The following is a 27,630-nucleotide window of genomic DNA, read 5'->3' on the forward strand; positions in this document are numbered from 1 at the left end:
GCCCTAGCAGACATTGGCAGGCAAAGATTGTCTGAAAGGAGTGCTGGGCAGTATCGAAGATAAATGTATCTTAGATACTACCTTACACTGTAAGAACAGTGTACACCTTTAGGCGTGCCCCTTCTGCCACACAACAATAATCGTCATCTGCCTTGATGCGTTTCCTTTCTTTAACGCTGCGAGCCCGGAACTTTCCAGTAACGAACGGCACGCGCGTTATCAGTAGGGGCACTCCAAAGGGTGTAAACTGTTCTATGCTGATAACGCGCGTGCCGTTCGTTACTGGAATGTTCTGGGCTCGCATCGTTAAAGAAAGGAAAAGCATCAAGGCAGATGACGATTATTGTTGTGTGGCAGAAGGGCCAGGCCAAAGGGTGTAAACTGTTCTTAGAGTGTAGATACTGATACTACCTTAGGACATGTATCAGTATCTATAGTTTTTATACATCAAAGAATGTATCTTGTATCTTAAGACACAAGATACTGGCTATTGCAACATCACCGTGCGAAGCTATAAATGTTGGCTGAAATGCGCTACTCAAGCTGATACTACGTCCACTAAGCCATCCGAGTAAATATTGGCAATCGCTATAGCATAAGCCACAAAGGATGATGGCGAAAGCCTGCGTGGCCCACAGACATTCATTAAACTACTTGACATGCTCATTAGAAAGGGCTGTTACTTCTTATTACTCGTTTTCTCCCAGCAAAGGTCGGGGGTTCCAGTGCCTTAATTGATGTGGTCTTAATTACCTGTGCCTACAATACATTCGTCATAATTAACAACAAATTTCGGGGGTTCGACTCCCATCGAAGGTTGATTGTACAACTACCCCCAAAGGGTGAGGGTTCGAGTCCCTTAACTAGCTCTATATTATTTACTATGCCTTAATTAACTTCGCCTGACAGTAAGAGTACTATTTTGTCCGCACTGTGTGACAGCATAACAGCAACAGCAGCGTCAAGGGCTGTTCTGGACAATTTGAACTGCACCGGTTTGACTGAACAATTCAAGGAAAGAACTCTGTTACGTTATTATCATACACGCTTCCCTTCTTCGGGCACTCATGTTTGTCTTTGATCTCTCTTTTTTGTGCCCTTTCGTTATTTTTCCTGTGCAGACTAGCACAGTACAAAGTGCATACTAGCTCAGGCCAACCTCTCTGCCTTTCCTCTGACACGTTTTCTCTCACTTGACGGTGCAGCTTAAAGCAGGACGTCAGGACGTTGTGATGCCGTAAAAGCACACAGTGACTGAAGGGTCCAGAGGTCGCCTGTTAAGAGCGTTAACTCTTATTCGTCACGTTTCTTGATTCCTTGTGGTCTGCTACCACTTCCCATTGGAGTGAAATTTTCAATGTCCGAGGAATTCAAGATGGCGGCCCCCATAGTAAATCGATATAGCCATCCAAGTGGTGATTGATTGGCGACGTCATTACTATATTGAATCGGTGATAGATTGGCGACGTCACCGAAATCCAAGAAGGCGGCACCCATAGTATATCAATAGCAACTCAATTGGTGATTGGTGACGTTATAATCCAAGATGGCGGCCGAATTCTGGTGGAAATGATGACGTCGTAATCGAATATGGCGGATAGAAGTGAATTCACGTGATTATGATGTCATAATCATGCATGGTGGCACAGTTTAGGAATCTCAAATCCAAGATGGTGCCGAATTTGGGTGCTAATGATAGCGACATAATCTAGTATAGCGGCTTGAAGTGAAACCACGTGATTATGACGTCAAAATCAAATATGGCGTCATAGTTTCGTAATCTGAAATAAAAAATGGCGGCCAAACTCGAGTGCTAATAATGACGTAATGGTTCAATATGGCGGATAGAGGTAGCACCACGTAATTATGACGTCATGGGAACAAATAGTGCCAGTTTCGGGTTCCCAAATCCTACATAGCGGCTCCCGGTGTGACGTCATAGCAGAGATGGCGGCCACTAAAATTAGTAAAATTAGGCGGAAGACGGGTAGGCTGGTGATTGTCGTACCGGAAACGCAGACGTACACCAATATACAAGCGCTCAAGGCAGAAACGCTGTACTGACGAGCACGAAAATACTGAACTCGCCTGAACACTTAATGGCCTATTTGGGAGGTTCAAAAGAGATGATGAACATTGAGCTCAACGCCTGGAATAAATTTCACATCATTCGGCTTTTCTACATGGCTTGACGTGCGCAAGAAATAAAGGTGATATTTTATTTATATATACGTATATATATATACTTTGGAAATGCATGACTCATGCATAAATTCAAACATAAACATAAACAGGAGCACTGCATCCAAACCTTAGCGCAATCTCCATGGCGGCAGCGTCAGCAAAGATATACATCAGTCGTGTCATTGCAGTGCTAAATAGAAATGTGATTATTCTCGACCACTGTCTACTAGATTACGTGGGCTGGCAAGTTTTGCTCTGGTCATGTCATTCGCACGCAGAGAGCTATGGTGGGCGTTACCGGCTCCTTCATCCCACCGCGGCGCTCGAAACCATGAGCTTTTGATGCGTCGGAGAGGATCTCAGGGGCCATGGTACTGCTGCGGCTTGGATGAGGCTATAAAATGATTTCGCGGGACTATGTTATGCCTTACTACGGCTTAAGGTCTACGAGGAGCAACTTTCGTGCCGGGGCGTATTTATTCTCAAATCGCCTAATTTCTTCCCCTCAGACATACTCTCTCTCTACATTTACATTGGTATGTAGCAACGCAATATATATTTTTGGAGCTCATAATGTGCCAGAAATCCACTGTGCATTATAACTTGCGAATTACGTGTATATTTATCGTTGTGTGAGCTGCTTTCAAAGCACTGACCGAGTCGCCTGCTGGTGTCGGCGCTTGCTTTCGTCAGCACATTGCACCGTCGTAATAGGGCGTGAAATAAGACATGGCATGATCGGCCCGTAACAACCTGCTGGAACTGCTCGCGTACTTAGATTGAGGTGCACATCAGAAATCCCAGGTAGCTAAAGGTAATCTGGAGGGTAAGAAGCCTTCGCGACCAAGCGCAAAGCGCTCTCCAATCACCGTGGCAGTTGCACACACAATCTCTAGATTCAGCGTCGCTTCGACATTGTCAGCCTCCACTCGTTTGCACCTCGTGACGTCCGTCCGCACCTCTCAACCACGTCTTTCTGAATTTTTGACTGCGATCCACGCATTATCCTCACCTCACTCTGTGAGGCTGAACGCAGATGAGGAGGACCTCATCACCTTCACGAGGTTGCATCTCCATAATGATACCCGAAGGGAAAGTGAAAGGTGCCGTCCGCGTACGGTCACGATGTGATCAGGTTCGAAGCTCGGTGTGCAGCTGTTACGTTTGCCGCGGCTCAGCGTATTGAGGCACTACATGAAACACTGTGGAATCACCACCGACACTTTTCCAGTCGACAACTCCATAGCGATTGTGGTGTTTCGCTGACATTTCGTCAAGCGCTAATGTCAATAACAGCCTGAAACTACCACAAGTAGTAAAAAACAAAAACAATAGAACTTATAGCGTAAAGCAGTATGGCGGAAACATAGCTCAACTGTAGGCAATATCGCATAGCTCACACTGGAATCGGGTGCAAGACGGAATAAATAGCTGCACGTACAACAACTACTCGCAACATGCTTCATACTTTTAACAAATGTAGAAAACGTGCCTAGTTTTCATCAACCAGATAAGCTGGAAAACAAAGGACACGTGTTTTACAACGCAATAACATAAAGAACAACAAAAACTAAGAAAATATTCTCTGATCATATAAACAACGTAAACACCTCAAACTTTACTACGCGTTCAGCGTTAACTTGGCCACCATTGTTACCAAATATAAAAGCGCCGAGTCGTATCGTTCACCCGAAGTGTTGTGAAAATTCATGCGCGTTAACTTAAGGCCTTGGAACACGCAGAATAGGAGGGTTTTGCAATTTTTTTGTAATAGCGTTAAAGGCCCTGTTTCACAGAAAATCCAGTGTCGGCATCAAAGCCGGCGTTGACGTCCTGTGAGCGAAAATTGCACTTTATATTTAGGTAAACGTATATTTCAAGCCTTGCTAGATGACATCTGTTATATTGGGGTCATATTGTAACACAATTTTATCGCTGAAGCTGCTCCTACCTTGTCTTGCATTCTTGACAAAGTTATTACTCCGAATTTTGAAAATGACAGCCCACAAAGAAATGCCATGCAACAACATTTGCATTGAAAGTGGGAAACAATAACAGAAACTTGAAAATTATGTAATTTCTTACCGCGTGTGTGGACAAGCTATTTTCAAGATCGGCGCATGCAAGAGACCGCGTTTCTACCGGAAAGTTACCATTCGGGCATAGCGTTCGCCGCCAGCGTTTCCCGGTAAACATTACGGTTACATTACCTGCAGTCGTCGGGGAGAGCGAGTAGCAGTAAGGGATCTTTGAATGCTTTCGCTTTTCATTATTAAAGGCGAAGCTTAAGCGTTCTACAGATTTCTAATTTAGCCCCTGAAAAGGTCGCAGTTTCGCCCGAAATGCGAAGCATTGATTGCGATAGCAAATTAGTAGACAGCTATACGAACTACCGATTTAGTTTACTGGCTGCATACACTCGGGAACATTCACTCACTAAGTTAAGCATGATGTCAGCGCGCATAAGCAAACATGAACACATCACACTCGATGACCGTGGACATTCGCTGTCAAAAATTTGGCTCGATCAATTGCAGCCGCATCAGCAAGCGAAGTGACCTTTGTGCTGCCTATCGCTTAAACGCAAACAGAGCGGCGAGAATGCGGCAAGCACAAAGGTATGAGCCGCCTGCAGGTCGCTTTCAAGATAGCACGCCCCACGCACGCGCGGCCGCGGAAAGTACGCAATTGATGCCGGAGTAGAACGCAACCCTCCCCCTCCCTCCCGCGCGGACTCCCCGGTTTCCTCGTATGCGCGCGCGGGACTGAGCTGGGATCGTCGGCTCTCCCTTGCGCGTGGTCGCGAAATCCGCGTTTGCTGCCAGAAAACATCGCTGTCCCCCCTCCCTACATCCCACAAGGCGCATACGGCCCGCGGCGACAGTGTTATCACCCAGGACGATGGTGACGCCGACGCCGACGGCAAAAAATGCGCCTGCGTTGTACATATCTTTGCTATTGCAATGAAGCTCTATTACTTCAATATTTGCCGACCTGTCGCCTTTGCCACTTGTTCCAATAGCTCCAAAGATAAGCTCGGTGAATGATATAGGTTCCAGAGAACACCGTGAAAGCGCGCATATGCTGTTCTTGTGCTTCTAGTCGCATTAACCACTGCGTTGTTAAGCTGTTGCAATTCCCAACCTCTAGGAAAGCTTAGCCAGCAAAAGTTCTCTATAGTGCATTGAATGCCATCGGCCCCGTGCGACACATTCCACTGGAATCGCTTCAGCTCATTTGGTTCACCTGTCGTCGTGTAGGCTTCTGAGAGAAACTCCTTCCCTGTGACGAGGTTTACTATGGCTCGCTACGTCAAGTCCTGGCTCAACTACGAGATATTCCCCGTATGCTCCAATAAGTCATCCAGCATCACGTTTGCCGCCATTCACGTGCCATGGTTTAAACTCTATCGCACATTTCCCGATTGCTACATTTAGCAAAGAGGGAAAGTGCTTTCTCTGCCGGCGTTTGTGTGACGCTGCACTTCGGAACGAGGACAGCCATTGCTTAGAAAAAAATCCTTTGCTGGAATTTTTCTGTCATGGCCAGCGCTGTGTCTTGTAAATACAGCGATGAAATAACATTTTCATGCCATGGCTTTCTTGTGTTGTGTGGTGGAATTATTCGCAGAATAGACTAGAAAGTTTAGTTAGTTTTATATCTGAGAGTTCATTACTCACCTATTAATTGGACGTCTAAAACAGTATGCACTGTATCATTCCGCTCCACTTTTAGCAAAATATATAAGGACCTGTATGAAGATTTGTTCATAGTGAAACACACAATATATTTGTAAACCCATGGTTCCACAATATGCATGTAACGAAGCATACTACAGCAATATAAAAACTTGGCGTTTGAAGCAAAGCGCTCTAAAAGTGAGTTTGTACGAATCACATGGTAAGCCATACAAGTTCCTAAGAACTTACCTCATTGCTGACGCTCTCGTCTCACCGGTACCGCCAAGCGAATCATCAGCATCATCATCTTCTTCTTTTAAGTCCACTGCTGGACGAAGGCCTCTACCTGAGATCTCCAATTACCTTTGTCTTGCGCCAATCGATTCCAACTAGTACGCGTGAATTTCCTAATTTCATCACACCACCTAGTCTTCTCCCTTCCTCTACTGCGCTTCCCTTCTCTTGGTACCGATTCTGTAGCCCTAATGGTCCAATGGTTATCTAACCTGCGCATTACATGACCTGCCCAGCGCCATTTTTTCTCCTAATGTCTATTAGAATATCGGCTATACCCGTTTGCTCTCTGATCCAAACCGCACTCTTTCTGTCTCTCAAGATTATGCCAAGCATTCTTCGTTCCATTGATCCTTGTGCGGTCCTTAACATGTTCTGAAGCTTCTTTGTCCGTGTCCAAGTCTCTGCCCCATATGTCAGCACCGGTAAGATGCATTGATTATACACCTTCCTTTTCAATGATAATGGTAAGCTTCCAGTCAGGAGCTGACAATGCCTGCCGTATGTGATCCAACCCATTTTATTCCATGAATTTCCTTCTCATGATCAGGGTTCCCTGTGATTAATTGATTTAGATAAACGTGCTCCTTCACAGACACTAGAGGCTGACTGGCGAACCTAAAGTCTTGTTCTTTGCCCGGTTATTCAACATTATCTTTGTCTTCTGCGCATTATACTTCAACCCCACGTTTACATTTCTCTCTTAAGGTCCTCAATCATTTGTTCTAACTCGTCTCCAGTGTTGCTGAATAACACAATGTCATCGGCAAACCAAAGGTTGCTGAGGTATTCACCGTCGATCCTTACTCCTATGCCTTCTCAGTTTAAATGCTTGAATGTTTCTACCAAGCGCACAGTGAATAGCATTGGCGGGATTGTGTCTCCTTGAATGACCCCTGTCTTTATAGGTATCTTCCTACTTTTCTTGAGGAGAATTAAGATAGCTATGGAATCTCTGCATATATTTGCCAGGATATTTACGAAAGTAGTCTGTACTCCTTGATTATGTAATGCCTCTTTGACTGCTGGTATCCGTACTGAATCAAATGCCTTTGCGTAATCTATGAAAGCCATATATAGAGGTTGATTGTACTCTGCAGATTTCTCGATTACCTGACTGATGACATGGATGTGATCCATTGTAGAGTATCCCTTCCTCAAACCTGCCTGTTTTGTTGGTTGGCTAAAGTCCAGTGCTACCCTTATTCTATTGAGGGTTAACTTGTAGAATATTTTATATAATTCTGGGAGTAAGCTAACGAGCCTATGTTTTTTATTCTTCAACATCTTCCTTTTGTGGATTAGTATGTTTGAATTCTTCCAGTTTTCTGCGACCCTTGCAGAAAGATAGGCACTTCCTAGACAGTGTCGCCAGTTTTCTAAGCATTATGTCCGCCATCTTTGATTAAGCTGACTGTTATACCATCCTCTCTTGCCGCTGTTCCCCGTTTCATGTTTTGCAAAGCCCTGCTGACCTCATCGCTAGTTATTGGTGGAGTTTCCGTATTCTGTTCATTGCTGATTCGAATGGAGATATCCAGAGTGCTCTGGGTACTGCACAGGTCAGTATGGAATTCTTCCGCTACTTTTACTATACCTTCGAGATTGCCCTGCTTATCTGTCTGCTTATATGATATTACCCTGCTTATTTTCCAGTGCATACAACTTGGTTTGTCCTATGCCAAGTTTACACCTCACTGATTTCAGGCTGCGTTCATTTATTACGGCTTCTTCAGTCTTTGTCACGTTATAATTTTGAATATCACTGATTTTCACCGTGTCGATCAGTTTTGACAGCTTCACAAATTCTGTCTTATCTCTTGAGTTGGACACTTTCATTCTTTGACATGTCTTTATTAGGTCCTTTCTTACTTGGGAGAGCTTGCCTACTGGTTGCCTTGGTGCCTTGCCTCCCACTTCAATTACTGCCTTTGAAGCCAGCCTAGTCACGACTTCCTTCATTACCTCTATGTCATCTTCATTTCTCGGTTCTGAGGCTGCATATTTATTTGCAAGCACTAGCCTGAAGTTGTCTTCTTTTACCTTTACTGCCTTTAAGTTGACCTTTTTCGTCTTGGCCAATTTCACTCTCTCTTTTAAAATTGAGGTGAATCCTAGCTCTCACTAACCTATGATTACTGCACTCTACCTTAGCTATCAATTCTACATCCTGCACTATGCTGGGATCACCGGAATGTATGAAATGAATTTCATTTCTTGTTTCACCATCAGTGCTTTTTCAGGTTTACTTTCTGTTCCTAGGCTTCTTGAAAAGGCGTTCGTAATTCTTAGCTTATTCCTTTGTGGAAATTCTGCCAGCATCTCCTTTCTAGCTTTTCTAGCATCGATGCCGTAGTTGCCCATTGCGAGTTCACCAGCCTGCTTTTTCCGTACTTTTGCATTTAAGCCGCCCGTTAATGCAGTATGCTGAGTTGGCACTTTTTCTCAATGCTAATTCAACATCTTCATAAAACTGATTTACTTCCTCATGATCGTGACTGGATATAGGAGCGTAGGCTTGTACTACCTTCAATCTATACATCTTATGATCTTTGATTACGACTACGGCTACCCTGTGTAGCCGTAGTCGTCGCCGTAGTATGGCCTGTAATTCAAATAGAATCTTGTCCTAAACATTCATTGTATACTGCTGGAACGTCCGCAATGACGTCGTCAAACTAGACTAGCACCATCGACCAATTTACGCGTCTAAGAACACTCTTCATAAAAAGTCGAAAAGTGGCCGGTGCATTACATTAATGCTGTAAAATTTGTCAATGTTGGCCGCTATGTCCTTATGGATTAGGAATCCCACCCCGTATTGCTTCATATCTGGGAAACGCCAATAGCAGAGTACATGGCCGTCAGCAATATATAAGCCTCACTAGTTCTCCTAATCTCACTAAGGCCGATGATATCACCAAAGAATGTCTGATAGCTCTTCAAAGAGTCCTGCTAAGCTAGCCTACCTCGACAGATTTAAAAGGCAGCTAACAAAGTTTTATTGAATGCATTATTTTGTTTTGTATTCATATTTTGTAGAACCCTAAATTTCTCTAGTGATTGTATTCACATGCCATTGCGTAGTGCTTTTTTTTTACTTCGAGGAGGGCTTCCTTGCGTCAGTGAAAAAAGAAGAAAAAAAAACCCTAAATACGATTGCAATCCTCGAACATGCAGAAAGTCCACATAACGTCGGCATTTTGAGCCCTCTTGACAGCACTTGCAGAAATCAGCATGTCGGTCGCTGCGAGACCAGACCATTTCAGCAAGGGCTCGCGGATATGTCTTGTACCTGGGCAAGTCTGCAGCAGATGGTACACATCCGTGTCGTGTGCCAGGGATATAAAGTTCAGACAGGGGCTGTCGACATTGACGAATGCCTTCGATATGCTGGTCATAAATGGGGTGAGTGCTACGCTAGCCTACATCCTCCTGAGGAAGCTTCCTCCATACTTGTGAGGTTGCGGGGTAGAGTGGCCCCACGTAGGAATAAGGGCACGTTTGTAGCGTCGGAGGGAATTTTTTGGCAGCTAGGAAGCTCGCAATTAAGTCTGGCACAAGTTTTATTGGTGTGTGCATGTTGTTCGTCTTGTCATGTGCTCTGCTATCTGAAAACGCATTCAAAGTGTCAGAGCTGAGCCCTTGCACCCAGGGAACGTGAACATGGGAAGAGGAGTTTTGGGAAAATTCTCTATTTTCTGGCAAACATCTTTAGCTTTGTTCACTCTCTTCAGCTGTTTCATGGCACTCAAAAAATCAGTGTATATAGGTACTTGTGTTGTGACGGATAATAATGACGTTGCCTCAGTGGCGTTGTGTATGGCCTGTAATTCAAATAGAATCTTGTCCTAAACATTCATTGTATACTGCTGGAACGTCCGCAATGACGTCGTCAAACTAGACTAGCACCATCGACCAATTTACGCGTCTAAGAACACTCTTCATAAAAAGTTGAAAAGTGGCCGGTGCATGACAGAGTCCAAACGGAAGCCGTCTGAACTCACAGAACCCGTGTGGCGTGACGAATGAACCCTTTTCAGCAGTATACGGATCAAGTTTAACTCGCCAGTTGCCTGAGAGAAGGCCTAGAGTGGAGAAATACTTCTCTCCACGCAGGCAATCAAGTGCATCGTTTAGCCGAGGTAGGGGTTGTACGTCAAGCGTAGTGCGATTGTTAAGCTTTCAGGAGCGGGTGCATCCATGTCTCTTTTTATTAGAATCAGTGGAGATGACTGTGGATGACGTGATGTTTGTATCACGTCCCAGCAACGCATATCATTAACTTGCTTCGCGCTTACCTGGCGCTCGGCAAAAGAAACACGTCACCGCTGCTGGTAGATGGGCGGGTGATCTGCGGTATCAATTCCGTGCCTGATGACGTAGAACCATGCACGAGCGGCGTTTCACCAACAGATCTTGTAGAGCGTTCCTCTCCACTGAAGTTCGGTAAGAACTTAAACGTGTTCCGAGTAAGTCTTGCAGGCGCAGTTCGAAATAATGAGAACAGACTGTTTTCACAAAGCAATGCTGCCATCAGTATAACTACAACGTAATGTGGTAGGTCCGCTGTGGCTAGTTCTTGCCCGGCGTGTGGAGAGCGCAACGACGCGCACGGGGCCTTTCTTACGGCGAACCAGGTAGCGAAGTAGCGCGTCCTCATCGCCGGGCTTCCACGCCATGGGCACGACTACGAGTAGCTTGCCCGAACAACTTGCACCAGTCCCAAGCATAGGAATTCAAACTGTTCCACCAAAAAAGACAAACGAACTGGCTTTGACTTTCAACGACTTCGATTATCGGAGTCGCAGAAAGGAAACGAAGGTTGACGGCAATTTACGTGAAGGTTGCCGATGCATGTGGAACAATATAGCTTCCAGACACACACTGTATTGGGTTGGAGCAAACTGTATTGGTACCTGCAGTTGGGCGCTCGCGCGCCCCGACGAGGGCCTACGTCATCTACGAGGTTGCCGTTACTCGGCGCGGGTCTCCGCTCACCGTTGGCGACTCACTGGGTCCCTGGTTTTTGAGTGCACCGAGGAACTGCTGGACGGCCCAGAGCTGTTGGTCTTGCAAAATGTAGCGGGAACATGTTCTCACTCGTGTAAACATATTCCCAAGCGCAGACACAGCGGTGAAAAGACCAGCGACGAACTGCACTGCCACGTTGCACTGCCGTGGCGAGGCTGCGCAATCTCAATGTAGCTTTAAGTATAGGTACATGTTGACACGAATGTCGGCGCCAGCGCACTTGCTACTTGGGGAGGTCATAATCGCGCTAAGTAGGTGATGTGCAGCTTGGCGGCAGCACACCAGTTGCAGCCAAGTATTAGCGGGCGGCATAGGCTTCTGAGGAACACAAATGGTGGGTATTGGCCGAACGCATGTATGCACAGCAAAATGTGTCCTGCATGAGAAGCATTTGCGCCGTTGAACGACACCAATCGCCTAACGTTCCTAGGAGGTGGCCGCTCATGCGGAGAAAAAGTGTAGAATATAGTCAGCAATGACACTCACAGCAGCTCCAGCTTCAACCACCGCGATCGCTCATATAGAAGCCAAGAATCTGCGTGGTTACCCGAGGGCAGTGTCACTCAAGGAAGGAAATGGAAGAAAAAAAGTAGAAAAGGACCACGTGGTTGCGAGCATCTATGACGTTCGTGTCTCTTGCGATAACATGTCAGAAGCTGATCAAGAGGTGAAGCAGGGAGTTCTGAAGAACCATCCGATGCATGGTGACACTATGGCGTTGCGTCCGGGAAAACCACCTGTGAGGAAAGGGCATTCTCTTGGTAAGACACGAGAGCACGGCGGGGAAGAGGAGCACAAATATCGGAGGTCGCGGCTTCGGCTTCTCAGGTACATGTAATTGCTCTGACGAAGGTGGTCGGCGGACATGTGTCTGAGTGTTAGTGTTGTCATTGGAATCAAGAAAAACAAATGTTGCCAATAGATCGACAGGGTGTTTACCGCAACGGGTACAGGCTTTTTGGACAGTCCTGGGTTTGTCATATGCCACCTGTTGAAGCGTCTCACTTCACTGATGTGCGGATTTGAGGGACGCGTGTTCAACCTGTCCCAAATGCTCGACCCCAAAATGAAGGGCAAGTGTTGATACTTGTTGAGGCAGTGACGACCGCGTTTCAGGCGACAAGCAGTCGAGGCTTTACTGCGCCTTACCGAGGAGGCTTGCCACAAGTGCACGAACCAATGAGGCGGAGTCCCGTAGGTTGAGCGTGGCGACTGCCTTAAACTAGATCATGCAAGCACTCCAGGAGAAGAACCCGTTAAAACTTTGCGGTTCTCAAGATGCCATCATGCCGAGCCTAAGTGATGTTACCTACAGCCCTTGTCTTGGGACGGAAAGGCCTATGGCAGTAATCACGATGAGCGTGCATACTGTTGGCCGCTGCCATCAACTGTAACGGTGCTGTATCACGGCCGTCTCTGAGATGTATGGAAGAAAGTTCTCAATAAGGCTGCCGTCAATGCCGAAAAGCAATACTACTTCCTCTGCTTGACTTCAACTTCCCATTTTTCTATTGCGGAATTCCTTAGTTCCTTGCAGAGGAAGATTCCTAGACCTGGGGCTCTATAACGTAAATCTATTCCAACCTCTTTTTATTCCAAATCAGCCATTAGCCTCCCCTGATAGGTCAGAATGATTCGGCTCTAGTCCACAAGGGCGGGCGCCAAACCGATATGGGCAGGGCGCGAGCAATTTAGACCTTTCACGGAGGGCTGATGGCTGATTTGGAACAAACGCAGATTGGAATAGTTTTACGTTATACCGGCCCTGATTCATGCCGCTCGTGCACTGTCAAGTGTAACATTAGCATACGTGTTCAAAACACAATGATCCAAGGAACATCAATGTGCAGCTGTAGCTTCGGCTTAGTTCAGCACCGCACGTAGGATTGTCATTCATGCTCGATATCTTTAACCTTATTCTTTATGGAATCTGGCAGCCAAAGATTTGCTATCGGAACTGTATTTATATCCTGGGACGTGATGGCTGAGATGATAAAACTGCTCAGTTTTGATCTAACTCAGAGTGATTTACGAACAAGCATTTGATTTAGCTGCAAAGTAGCAGCCAAGTCCAAACGCATCTTCTTTTATTCCATATGTGCAGCCTCGCAAATCACTCCGCAAAACAATGATTCTTGCTATAGTTTTCGTCGAATGTGATGCGTTGAACAAAAGCTAAGATATTTCTGCATGAACTCAGCAACACCTTTACATCACATCAGACAGTACGCTACTGCTACTAAATTGCTATCAACATGCTTAGCTGCTCTTTAGAGTCACATCAGTTACGTGGTCGAAGACGAGTTAGCCCAGACTCCCGAGAGCATTGCCCCATGAGATTTGATAAATGCACCAGAAAATGTAGAATAATTAAAGGCTACGACCAACGCTCTGTGGAGGTCACTTCGCGAGTGCGACTACAAAACTGCTTGCTGCGTGAGACTCTCTCGGGCGGCGGCGTTTAGCGGCCGCACACGCAGGAGTCTTGAAGCGAACCATCGTTGTCTCTAATAATTAACAGTTGGCCTTTTGTCCATGCACAATATTGTAGTCAACACCTGACAATCATGGATTCGTTCCGTGGACTTGCGCCGCATTAGGTGATAAAATTCAGAGGCCATATCTGTTCATTCATGGATGAGAACCGAAATATGCTGCTGTTCGAAAATTGTCCACTAGAGCAAATACGGTGATATTTGTTCCATTGCCACTGCGTCGTCATATAAGCTCCTCGTACCACTGGTGCGTTTACTCGTCTCACAAACCAAACTAGTTCATTTGGAATCGGAAGCGCTTGTAGAAGTTGCAAATGTAGCAAAATATATTGCACGCATATCAACTGTCAAATTACTGGTTTGGCAAGGCGCACTTGTATACCGTTATTCAAGCTCTCACTACTACCGTTGCGCACCAGCTTCTGAGGCCCATCTCTACTCGTCCTCGTCTCTGTTAGGAGCCTACGTGCAAAACAGAGGGCTTGCATGTAAGCTCCCTAGTATCTGTTGCTACATAGCGCACTTGGCAGTCAGCATTCCACTGCGGCTTCGGAGTATGGTGATTTTGCTTCTGTGGAGTGTCCTAACAAATTCGCTGCTACTGGCCGCCTCTGAGTAAATTTGCGTTTTTATAATATGATAATACAATACTGCGTTTCAGGGGCTCCTATTCGATAGACTTCATGACTTTGGGCTGCCAGAATTGCTAGGACCATTTCTGTCCCTTTGGGCACTTTCGTCTCATGTGCTTGATAGCGGCGAGTCAATAACAGGTGCCACCAATAAGAACGTGCGCTAATATTAAACTATACTTACCTGCGAACTTACGTTTGCAGTAAAAAGAAACAATTGCGCATGAATAAGCTTTAAAGAAAATGCATTAATGGTAGAGGCATGTGGTGCATCTCGAGAAGTAGACAGGGCGCACCTAGTAAAGCGTACATACTCCACAGATATGAGCGTAATATTTACAGAAGATTGCTGCCGTGGAGCGACCGGGATGTCTAAAGAAGACAGTCTAGGAACGAGCAGTACGCAAGAGCGGAATTTCGTAGTTTTCCAAAACTGAAAGCGGAGTTGAAAAGTTGTTCGGAATGAGCTGAGTCTGTTCACCACATATGGACAGCTGTTATTAAGCGGATTGTGCGAAAAAAAAAAGAACCTAGATCACAACACATTGACTAGCCCCACGTCCCCGATTCAATATAACAGCATGACAGAAATAGCAAATTGTACACCTGTAAAATACGAGTATTCATCTTATACGCATGAAAGCGTCTTTCAGAAAACGATAAACTAATCTAAATATTTAACTCAGTACACTCAAAATCAAATTGTTATAAAGTGTGCGTCGGCTTTCATTATTAACTGTGCATTTTATTCAGCGTGCTCAGCAGGGAATTATTTGATGTTTGAAAACCATAGTTCGGGCGTGGTCGTGAAACATACCAGTACTCATAGTGCCGGTACAGACTTGAAGAACGATCGTGTTCTGAATTTGCCAGACAGACAGCACATATAACCCCCATTTTTTATCATTTCGTATCTGGAGGATATCTTTACGACTACGGCTACCCTGTCATTAATGCTGTAAAATTTGTCAATGTTGGCCACTATGTCCTTATGGATTAGGAATCCCACCCCGTATTGCTTCATATCTGGGAATGTAGAATAGAATCTGGGATATATAGAATGTTTATAGCAACTATTTTAAACTTGACGATCTGCTCTGAATTGCGTGCATTAAGCGGCAGGTCTTCAACAAAAGGCAGACCTTTTTTTGTAAGTTAAGATTGTATCGACTGTTTTGTTCCATAAAGAAAAATTAAATTACCATAGCACAAATATAATGCAAGGAGGGTATTGCGTAGCAAGAGATTCCAAGAAAGTGTTAATACTCGTTGACATATTCTGAAGACGCCTTGACTTTACAAAATTTGTTGCGTAAAATTCGGCAAACTCGTTTCTGAAGCATCTATAGCTTTTGTGGTAGGAGAAAATCCAATTGTATTCTGCTTTAAGGTTAAAGTATCACGTTAAGTGAGTTCGCAAAACGAAGGTTCAGAGCATTGTTAAAAACACTTGCCGGCCCTCTTGAATGACGCACTACTATTCTGATTTTAAGCTGTAATAAATACTTTGTCAGGAAGCCAGTTAGTCCTGAATTATTCCTAATACGGGATCAACGCGTAAACTCATTCTATAATCTCCTCTAGATATGAGTGGGGAAAAATACACTCAGCAATGCTGTCAACACAAGGTAAAGTTGTGTAAATTCACATTATGTTACGCTAAATATTGCGTGCTGTTTCTCTTACCCTGTTTGTAAAGCACAGTAAGAACCCCTAAATTTCTCGCTCGCCCATAACGCACTGCTTTTCACATAAAATTGAGCAATTACAGATGTAGAACAGCCAGACAACGTCTAAAAGCAATAATAATACGCATTTCACATGCGTCCGTTCACAAATAAAAAAGACCATGCCGGAATACTTCACCTTGAGAATCGGCAGAGGCATTATTCACAAATGCGAAAGCCCAAATCTAGACACTTCACCTTCACAATCACTAGACGGATCACAGATGTCGAAGTTCTTGCAAGCGCACTGCTTAAAATGTGTCCCTTTTAAAAAGGCCAGACGACATTGCTCATAGAAAGATCAAAAACAGCGAAGCATATTACCTGGTTTCTTTTGCACTGAAATAAAAGGACGAATGCCGGTGAGTTATAACTTCCATGGCATTTTTTTAACTGTTGACACATATTGACAAAGTACAAGATTGTTCCAGAATAATTTTCTTTATATTTATTAAATTAAAGTAAAAAGGGGGTCTAGTTATTTAGATGGTGATTGCTACTGTTTCTCTTGAAGTGTGAGTCACATAAGTAATTTAGGACTGGAAAAAACTTCAGAAGTTCAATAAAATCAAACATTAGGAACTGAAAAAACAACAACAAACGAGCCACATATCGTTCTACCTATTAAAGGTGAAAACGATGTATGGCACACAAATCAGATACGAATCGCAATGCACCAAAAAAAGTGAAAAACCAGTTGCACCGTGCGTGAAGGAAAGGAAACGGTCAAGCAAAAGTCGACACAAAAGTAGAGAAAATCGACATACAACGTAGTTAAAATGATTCGCTGAGTTAGTGGTGTTTATATCTTTCTTGTCTCTCTCTTTGAGGCTTTTTTCTTGTTCGTTATTCACTCATTTTGTATCTCGTATTTTGTAACCACCAGCACCTGGTTGACCTTTTAGAGCGTGAGCTATTATGAACTCATTTCATTGGCCGTTTCGGTAGGCGACGGTTGCAGCCGCCGCCGTCACTGTCGAAGCCGCCGCTGTTCGGTGTCCGTCATAGCTATCGCCTAGCACGTGAGAAGTCACGCGATGTCACAGGCGCGCCGCTTCGCGTCGATACGTAATCTCTTTGGATTGCATTACATATTGTGGTGTGTGTTGATCCATACTTATTCAAGTGACTCGCGTTGTAATAGTTCGTTGATGCACAAGCTTAACTTTTACACTAGGACGATGCATCCTTTGAAAGGGAGCGAAATGTCGCGTGTCTAGTGCGGCAAGCACAATGACGAAAAGAACACACATCGCTATTGAGAACAAACATTGCGAACAAGAAGTGACTGGCGCGCCGTAATAAAGAGGCCTTTCTTGTTGCTGGTCGTGCGGACCGAGTGCTTTGGACCATCCAGTTTCCGCTTGCATTGTACCGTTACATGTATCATGGCATGCGAGATGTGCGCCGCGTAGTCTCGATACCTGTGTCACTTCTTCGCAACGCGTTACGGGGCCTTCACGTAAGGTGCAAACTGTTGCTGAAGAAGCTACTTTAGACCTACGCGCGCGGGTGCAACCAGGCAACGTCGGACTCAGCATACCACTGGGCAGAGAGCAGCAGAAGCCGCAGCTTAGCTCATTGTTCGTTCAGACCACTTGGCAGAGAGCAGCACAAGCCGCAGGTTGCGTCGACACCGGGTGGACAGTTTAGCTCATTGATTGTTCTCGAGAAACCGTCGCAAAAGGCTTCGCCGTGAAGAGCCTCCAGTGCGTGCTTCCGAAAATGCGACCCGGCAGCTTCGCCACGAAGACTCTCAAGTGTGTGCTGCCGAAAATCAGGCACGACAGGTTCTACGCGAGCAAGCTCACATGGGCTCAGCCGAAAATGACGCGCGGAAGCGTCGCTGCGGGGAGCCTCGCGTACGAGGAACTGAAAATGAGGCCTGGGAGCTTCGCTTTGTATGATAAACCTAAGAAAAGATGTAATCGACGGGCTGGTCAATGATGCGGTGCACCGCTTTCGACTTTTGAGCGACACTTCGTGTGCGCGAGTGCTCGGGATTTCTTATTTTCCTTCGCCTAAAACACCTGAAATGTTGTGCCGTGACCTACACAAACAAATCGGAGACTATTTTGGAAAGAGGTTGCACGCGTAATCATGCAACAGCATTTTTGTCATAGTCGGACCGGTTCTCTTACCGGCTTTCTACCGAAGTACTAAGCGAAATTGCGGGCCTAAACTTAAGATAGTCTAAAACTGTCAGCCGATCCCTAAAGTTGTGCAGTTGAAAAGTCGTAGTTTTGTACCAAAAGCGATTCATTGAATGAGATAGCAAGGTACTACGGAACACTCCTAGCATCGGTCGTAGCTTTACCGCCTGTGTATATTACAGCAAATATTTGCTTGTCTGCGCACACAGGCAAAAAAGATCACATCTCACTCGATGACCACGAATGCTCGCTGCCACAATGGTGGCGTGTTGAAGAGCGCCGTCACCGAGAACGAACGCTTCGTTGAGCTCCCGATTCTACGAGCCCCTGAAGCTGAAGAATATGTGACCTCCAAAACTGCACAACTACACAGTAAAATATGTCCGTCATTCTACGGAGGATTTCTGTTATTACACGGGGAATTGCTGGTAAATATACGGAAAGTATGTCGTATTTCAAAAGTACCACCAAACCTCCCGTTAATATATGGGAAGTGGTCCCTGTTTTAAGCTTGCGGGTATTTCACTGTAATAATACAGCGGCTACACTGTTCTGCACGGAACAGATAGAATTCCATATTTTTGTTATGCGAACATCCGTATTTTCGCGAGGAAAACTATACACGCTACATGTCGGAATGAACTCTTGTACGCACAATGTTTCATCGTACAATATTTTATTGAACACGCAAACTGTACACAATATGAAGTTTGCACAATATGCGAGAGCTAAACTTCTACCAAGAGCTGCAATAACAGATCGTATAAATATATATATATATACCCAGTTTGCCTCGCATGCGGGCCCTGTATAACGCTGATCTATGCGCATATATACGTGTGTGTTTACAATGCTCTCAAATTAAGCGCTTTGCAGTTAACAGTACAGCATATATGTTTAAGTGAACTAATAGCCGTGGGTATCAGTGCCAATGCAAACAAACTTGCGGCACTCAGGTTCTGGTGTACTGGGAATGATATTGGTGCTCTAGGCCAAAGATGTGCGCACTATAAATCAGTGGAGGGAGTGGTATAATGACCGCAACTGCGTTTACATATAGCAACAAATGGTCCCGAATGGAACTGGCGGCCTATTGATCAAAGTACAACGGTCGGATGAAACTTTCGAATGCGGGAAGCAATTAACGCAAGAGGGAAATGGCTTTGCTGAACTGTAATGTCGTTGGTTTAGCTCATTCTCATAGTATATTTAAAGTATCTCGTATCTGTCAATAACTGTCTATTCATTGACACACAACGATTACGCATAATTTTCACTTTTCATGCGTTGTCAATTCTTGTGGTAAGATGTAATCTCAAACATTTGGCGCTTGATCTTCAAAAAAGTCCGGTGAGCGCGCACGTTCTTCTACGGCAGAATAAAGATCGCGAACATGTAGACTCCGACTTGTGTACAAACTACAGGAAGGTGACTGAGGATGAAGGACCTAATACCGTGCTGGTACTGCGAGTACTTACAAAAAAAGGAAATGGAAAAGTAGGAACGCCCAGTGCCGAGTCGGCGTAACAATTCAAGCTTTATTTCCTTTTCCCCCAGCATGCAACACATTTGTTCCATGTGCTTTATTCATGGGTAAATGACACAACTCATTATTCCCTGCTGAATACATGCACTAAACAGCCCAAATTAGCACTATACTCGAGATTATTGGCGAATCGCAGTGCCTTCTTTGCACCGCATTGCAACACTGGGGTATGCTATCCCCAATAGCAAACCGTCCGATTGACCTCCCTGCCTTTCTTCTTGTAGCATTCTATTTGTATAGAATGCACTACCTTGTGGGAGAGACAGCGCTTTCCTCTTTCAGCATTCAATTATTTGTCAGGCAATTATTTTACTGTTCCAGCAACTAGAGCACCAATGGGGAAAATAAAACGGGTTCTGTTTCGTTCTCCGCGCTCATGGAGTACCGCACCAGGAGGCAGCGCGCTCTGCGCTTCCGATCTAAAGAACAGGTAGACAAAGCTTCGCATGTGCAGTCAGCCGACTTTTATCGTTTCATGTGGTAAAAATGGTTAGTTTACCATAAATACGTCTTGATTTGTACTCAAGATTGGAACAAGGCCCCAAGGAAGATAGACTGATGCATCGGGAGCCAAGAACACAAGCGATGGATATTTACGCTGCTTGAGTCTCGGCATGTTTGAATTGGCAAAGTTCCGAATTTGTCGCTGCGTGGTGTACGGTTGATTGTTCGTTATACTGTCACAGCGCGGGGAAATTTGCGCTGAATGTGTTTCACTCCGTCTACAAATCTCTGTACACTGCGGCATTGAAGAAGTTGTCCTGTGTTCGGGTGCACGTATTCGCTTGGACACGCGATAGCCTGCTCTCAGCGGATGTTCAGCAGTCTACGCGCGCTCGTAACTTGTTCATGAGGTAAGCCCATTTTAATATTATTTGGTTTGCATAACGTAGCTGTTAAATGATGCGTGGTAAGCCGGCGTCGCGAACGGAAATATTGTTTCAAAAGGCCAGTTAGCATCGTCTTAGGGAAAAATGACGCACTAATGGAGAAAAGCATCAGGATATTTAAGTTCGATTTCAGTGGTAGCGTGATCGGCTTGATCGCGATCGCCATTTTTCGTGTGACACTTCTAACCTCTTGCTCAATTGCGTTGAAAGCATAGAATAAAACTGCATTTAGTTGCGCACTTGTATTGACGCTTGTAACGGCTTGAGAGCATACTGTATCCGATAAGCAAGAACTTCTGTTAGAATACGGAACTAATATAATAACAATGGCTCACTACGTGTAAGCGTTACTTTCTTGCTTGCGTGCACGTTTTTATTGTAGTGACAAAAAAAAGTTCTTCGCTCTGGCTGCTGTGTTGTGTGTTTCCTTGGTGCAACTGCTTGCGGTGTAGCAAGACGTTTTGCTTCGAATGATGTCTGGGCAGTCAAGGCATTCGTGTCAGTAAGCAAGCAGCAAATTTGGTAGCATTTGCAAAAAAAAAAAAAAAAAATGTGGACACACAAGAGAAGCGAATGCAAACATCATAGACTGTTATATAAGAACAATTGAGTTGTATTATAAGAGCAGAGATAGATATGCATGGAAATCAGATTGTATTGTTACTTAGCATGAACTAGGTAATTTATCATTATAATTATTCATTGTTTTGCTGAAAGACTAGTTGCCGTTGTCCTGCTGGAACTGAGAAGAAGTCTGTTGCCTGCAATGGGTCCATCTCTCTCAAGCTATCGCAACATTGTTGCTCTCAAAATGAGCGGATTTTTTTCCTCTCAGATTTTTGTTACCTGAATCATGACCATCTACTCAGCTGTTTAGGGGATCACTGTTAGTGACATTGGAGTGCTCGTGGACAAGCACCCCTTCACTATTGCAACACATGTAACAGAGTGCAGCTGTGGCAGTATCTGAAGGTGTTAATATATAAGCCAAATTAGGTTCTCTGCGTTAATTTGTTAATATATTCATGTCATTCAATCGTGGTATAGAAAGCAACAATGCTAGACAAGAAGAAGTAATTTTAATTTGCACTTGATAAGTTGTGTAAGCAAATGAAGTAAGATGTTACACATGAAGTCGGACATTTGTAGATGTGTTCTACAATGCAGCAAGGTTCAGCGTTCTAGAAGGCTGGCATCAACAGAGGTCTTATTTACTCTGAGGTTCAAATGAGGTGTTCCTGCTAAGGTGACTGTAAAATTTATACTTGTGTTCTAACCTTGTATGAGGCAGACTTAAATGGGAAAATTGATTTCATTTGAACAATGTCAGAAATACATGGCTAATACTTATATAGATAGACTAGATAGATCGCTATTGTTTAACCAAGTGGTGCCCCTGCATGCTTAAATTTACAGGCCTCTGATTGAATAATGTCAACTTTTGCATACCATCACACTGTGATGGTATGCAATAATGGTAAATGCATTGGACTTTGCCTATAAAACCCTTCATACTGGGGCATCATGAAAAAATATTATCTGAAACGTGTCATGCAGCTTAGAATTTGCATAAATACAACATTCTTTTCCGATGGTTTCTGGACTTGGAAGGCACTTCACGCTAGATTCTTGTGTTAGGAATTTCTTCGCACACAGATTTTTAAAGAAGGCCACTCTTTGATAGATAAATAAAAGAAAAAAAAGAGTTCACAATAGCGTGACGACTGCCTTCTTTCGCGGCCGCCATTCCTCCCTCCTATGTTGCCAGACTTCCCTTCCGATTGCGCTAAAACTCTGCCATTCTGACAGCAAACTGTTCTCAGTTTTCACGGTATAGTCCCGAAGATACAAAGGTCTTTTAGACGCATGCGTACTACGTGTCCGTACGCTGTCTTCCTCGTCAGTGCTTGATTGGTCGGACATTTCGTTCATCCCATCTCTTCAGTTGGCTGATGTGTGCAGTAGTCGCGTAGACCCTTTTCTTTCCGCTCATCTCGGTCACTCTGTAAGTGTCCGCTGGGAGTATTTTAATCGCAGTCAGTGGACCTCTGAACTTCTGGGTTTTTGTTGGGGCGCCGGTGTGCTCTGGAACGCAGCGCACGACCAATATGTCTCCAACACTCAGCTTGTCCGCTGTGAAGTGCTGCTTGTCGAAGTACTGCTCCGACTTTTCTTGCTGGCTCACTATTCCCTTTTGAGCTGTCTCTTGAAGTTGCTTCTGACATACCCATTCGTTATTCTCTGTCTTTAGCCATCTGAAGACACCACCCTGCGTTCTTGGTTGATAGTTATGCAGAAGTCTGAAAGGGCTAGTGCCTTTTGAGGCATTGTATGCAGTGTTTAGGTAGCTATCTAACTCCTTGATATTCTGATCCCAGTCCTTGGGGGTCGGGTCCTTGATTGTAACCATAATACACGGTACCAGAGTTCGATTGTCACGCTCTACCTTACCGTTAGCCCTTGGATGGTGAGCAAGGTTCAGTGTGCGAGCCACACCCCTTTCCTGACAGAAGGTTTCGAAGGCATGGGACGTGAAACAGAAACCACGGTCTGAGATGATGCGCTCCGGTGGTCCGAACTCGGTTATAAAACTCTGCATGCAGCGCAGTACATTTCTCGCTCAGGTGTCTCGCACGAGGCAGGACGCACAAGCTTGGTCAGGTTGTCCACCAACACCAAGATCCACTGGTTTTTCTTGGAACTTCTCACAAACGGACCAACATGGTCCATGCGTACAACTTGAAATGGTCTCTTCTGAGGTGGTATCGGGTGCAAAGTCCAGGTTTCTTCCCTCCTGGAATCTTTGTGAGCAGACACTCGAAACACGTATGGATCTGCTGGTCAAAGTAGCGCTTCATCTGAGGAAACCAATAAAGTTCCTTCATTTTCGTCAGTGTGCGGTCTGTACTAAAATGTCCCTCTAAGTCTTGAAACTTGACACACAGTGTTTTACACATGCTCTTAGGCATCACGAAAAAAAGTCGTCCGTCTTCTTACACGTAAAACAGCCTTCCATCCTTCAGTCATAGGTTTTCGACCTTGACACTTTCTTCCTTGATCCTTACCTTGATTGGCTTCTCAAGAATTCGTGCGAGGTTAGCCAAGTCCGCATCAGATCCCTGTATGATCACAACTTGGTCCTCTAAACTCCAGGCAACGCACACTTCGATTTTTTTCTCGACAACCTCATCGAGCGTGTACTGCGGCGCTCCTGCGGGTTCACGACTCAAATAGTCCATGTGTGCCAATTTTCTCACCTGCTCCGTGCTTCACCTCGAAGTCATACTCTTGAAGTAAGTCGAACCACCTTGCTATCTTTGGTTTAAGGGTTTTATGCGCATTCACATACACAATGGCTTGGCAATCTGTTACCAGAGGCAACAGAATACCTAGGAGGAATGCACGAAGTTTTTCCATACTCCAGACTATTGCCATCAGCTCCAGTTTTCCCGCATGGCAATTCTCAGCCTTAGTGGTGCGTTTACTGACACAAAACACCAAGTGCCAGTGTCCTGACTCATCTTGTTGAAGGATCATTTCCGCCAGTCCATGTTTGCTTGCGTCCATGTGGTGTCCTGTTGGAGCCGAAGGGTCATACAATTTAAGGACCGGAGGCTCTGTCAGCTCTCTTCGAAGCTGGTCGAAAGCTTCCTGTTGCTCCATTCCCCATATAAATTTTTGTCAGGCTTGGTCAGAAGTAAAATGGTTCTGCCTTCAGGGCATAGTAGGGAATGAACCGTCTGAAAAATCCTGTCAGACCCAGAAATCTCGTGACCCTCTGAACATCAGTTGGTGTGCTAGCGTCAAATGTAGCTTGTTGTTTCACTCCACCTGGCTGCAGGTAGCCTTTCACAATCTTGAAACCTCAGTAGTCGCGTTCGTCACTTCCAAACACACACTTAGATAGCTTCAGGGTTAGACCAGTACCTCGCAGAGCATCAAGTACTTGTTTGAGCCGAACAAGCTAGTCTTCCCAGTCCTTGGCTGGAATCAGAAAGTTGTCCATGTAACGCAATACTACAGTGTTACGCAGAGATCCGAGCACATTGTTCATTAGACGTTAAACTAGAGTAGGACCGCTTCTCAACCCGAACATCATACGCTCAAACTGCCCGGTGTCATCAGGCGTGATGAATGCAGTTTTGGCCTTCGATTCTTCACTCAGTGGAAGCTGAAGGTATCGATTTGCACAGTGTAACACGCAGTACACTCGTGCTCTGGACAGTCGTTGCAGCTGGTCATCAATGTTTGACAAGGGAAAGTGTTCCGGCACTGTCTGGCTATTCAGCCGTCGATAGTCTATGACACGACGATTTTCTCCATTTTCATTTTACGAGTAACACTGGACTACCGTATGGTGAGAATATTTTGGTTAAAATGACAGTCGCTTTCCACTCCTTGACAATTTCTTGGATTGCTTCTCTTTCCTCTGCATTAATCATGTACGGTTTGCAGCTGACTGGAGTGTTTCCGGAATACTCTGTGATAGTCATCTCCAGTTCGTTACAACACCCCAACTCTGACAAATTCAGTGCAAAGCAGTCATTCAGCATCTTCAGCAGTGCATACACTTGTTCATTTGTTCATTGACGTCTTTCCCGGCATTCAGCAAGCTACTATCAATGGGCTTCAGCTGAGGCGCAGGTCTCCGGGAGTTGACTCTTCGCTCTATTAAAGCAGTTCAGCGTGAGCCAACAAACTTTCCTTGATCAGCTGTTGGTCGTCATCTTTGTCGTTCAACATGCGTATCTCAACCGTTCCGTTTTTGATGTGAAGTACTAGGTTCACTAGGTAAGATCAGATTTCTTTATTCTCGCCGGTCTCCACTGCCACCCAATACACAGTTCTTTCGGGGGGCACAATGGTTTCCTCGACACGAAGTGGTTCCTTGGAAGGCTTCATCTGGCCAAGGCCGATGTTATAAAATGGAAGATCATCTCGGTAGCCAATCCTGTGTTCATCTCTCGGGCGTAGGTTTGCAATGTGGTCTTGTTCCGTCCAGGTTCTACCAACCAGCATGTCCACGGGCAAGGCGCACTTGTTGACGACAATCACCTTGAACTTGCGGCATACCACGTCATCGATTTCTATGTCCACCTCTGAGGTCCAGATAGACCGAACTGTAGATGTGTCGGGGTTCCCAAACCCATACAAGTCTGGGGCCCTGCACACAACTTGTTGGCTGCACCTTACAACCGCTTAATGACGCAATGTACAGTCTGAACTTCCCGGGTCAGGTATAACCAAGAGCTGGTGAGTTCCATTGATGGTAGCAGTTTTGAGGAGCTTTGATTTACGACAGTCACTCGTTGGGTTCTCATTGAGCATGAAGTTACGAACAGGATTTGCTTTTGGACAGTATCTTGCTATGTGCCCATACTTTCCGCAGCTGTGGCATTTTCGCTTCACTTGATCACGCTCTGGCGGCTCTGGCGTTTTCTTCGGTGGCTACCCACCACTTACTTGGTCTGTGACAAATGCATTTGTGATCACTTGCTCAGGTGGACGCGCGGCAGTCCAAGATCTTGAGGTCAGAGGCTTGGCACGAGGTGTCGTGGCACCTGGATGACTAACTTGTGGCTCAGCCCCTAGTGACTTCTGAATTCTAGCTTCGCTTATTTGATCCACTCTTCGCAAGTCTGCCAGCAATTCATCCTCGTCCTTGTGTTCCTTCGCCTTCAAGGAGATGCATGCGTCTCTAAACTGCAGCCCCACCAAAACGTGCTCCTTGGTATCTTGCATACCAAGGCCCAATCCCTTGCATAACAAGGTCTTTTCGAGAAAGTATGACGCGATGGACTCTCCCTTCATCTGGACTCTTTCGTGCATTTGCTTACACTTTTCGCCCGTGCTTGTCTGGCCCACAAATGTCTTTTTGAAGGCAATCTTGAAGTCCTCCCACGTAGTGAGGTCATCGACACGGGCCTGAAGACAATATCGAGCAGGTCCCTTCCTGTCAAGCCCGTCGTTTTTTAGTCTGAAGCTGTCCGGCCCGCCGTGCAGGACCGCCATGGAAACGATACTCGCCAGCCACGCCCAGATTCGTGGGATGAGCCCTTGCTGTCGAAATCGTGGATAGCTTTATTCAGGTCCAGATAACGTGGAACGCTTCAGGTTTCCTGAAGCGATCCACGTACCGGCGGTCCAGTAACCGCCGGTTTTGCTTCAGCAGAGCTTGCATAATTTCGTTTTCATGAGTTCCGCCACCACATTCCATCTTCACGGATGTCTGGGCGTCTCCCTAGGCGTATACACACATTTCGCCTCCAGCTAAGCGTTTAGGCTTACCGACGTCACACAGAGCGTCTGCACCCACGTTTTTGAGGCGGCAGGAAGGCTCACGTTTTCGTTGTCGGTACCTCACTAAGACGGTAACGTTGCATCTCGTAGACGTCACACAGGGCGTCCGCATGCACGTTTTCAAGGCAGCACAAAGGGTCCCTTTTACGGTCAGTACCTCACGAAGAGGGCACCAACGCAGCATCCATTGAAAAGTCAGCGAGCATCACCGTCGACGCAATCTCACGACATCGACTTCCAGGATCGCTTCACCACGAAGGTTTCAGTGTATCCCACTTCTGAGATGTTAGGAATTTCTTCGGACACACAGATTTTTAAAGGGCGCTCCTTTATAGATAATTAAAAGAAAAAAGAGAGTTCACAACAGCATGACGACTGCCTTCTTTCGCGGCCGCCATCTCTCCTTCCTATGTTGCCAGCCGTTGCTTCCGATTTCGCTAACACTTGTTTGCGACAAGTCTATAGTGCAGTTTTCTCGCTTTATATATTCTGGCACTTCAAATTGCGGTGAGCTAAACCACTGGGCAGCAATACTGGAAATGCTGCAGCGTGTGAAGCTACGTTCAAACAGACACGAGGAAACATCACTTTGCCTTGTTTAAATGTGTCGCAGGCACTTCTGAAGCACGACCTGTCGAAACATCTTGGTTGCATGGAAGTGCCGTCCACGTCTATGCGTTGCTTTCTGTTTAATT

At 45.3% G+C, this 27,630-nt stretch overlaps 1 pseudogene; it reads right to left on the reverse strand.

Moving 5' to 3' along the window:
- Positions 1 to 26,852, reverse strand: part of LOC126540247 (uncharacterized) — a 47,617-nt pseudogene extending 20,765 nt beyond the window's left edge.
- Positions 26,853 to 27,630: the final 778 nt, after the last annotated feature.

This window comes from Dermacentor andersoni, chromosome 3, assembly GCF_023375885.2.
Source record: "Dermacentor andersoni chromosome 3, qqDerAnde1_hic_scaffold, whole genome shotgun sequence".
Taxonomy (NCBI): Eukaryota; Metazoa; Arthropoda; class Arachnida; order Ixodida; family Ixodidae; genus Dermacentor; species Dermacentor andersoni.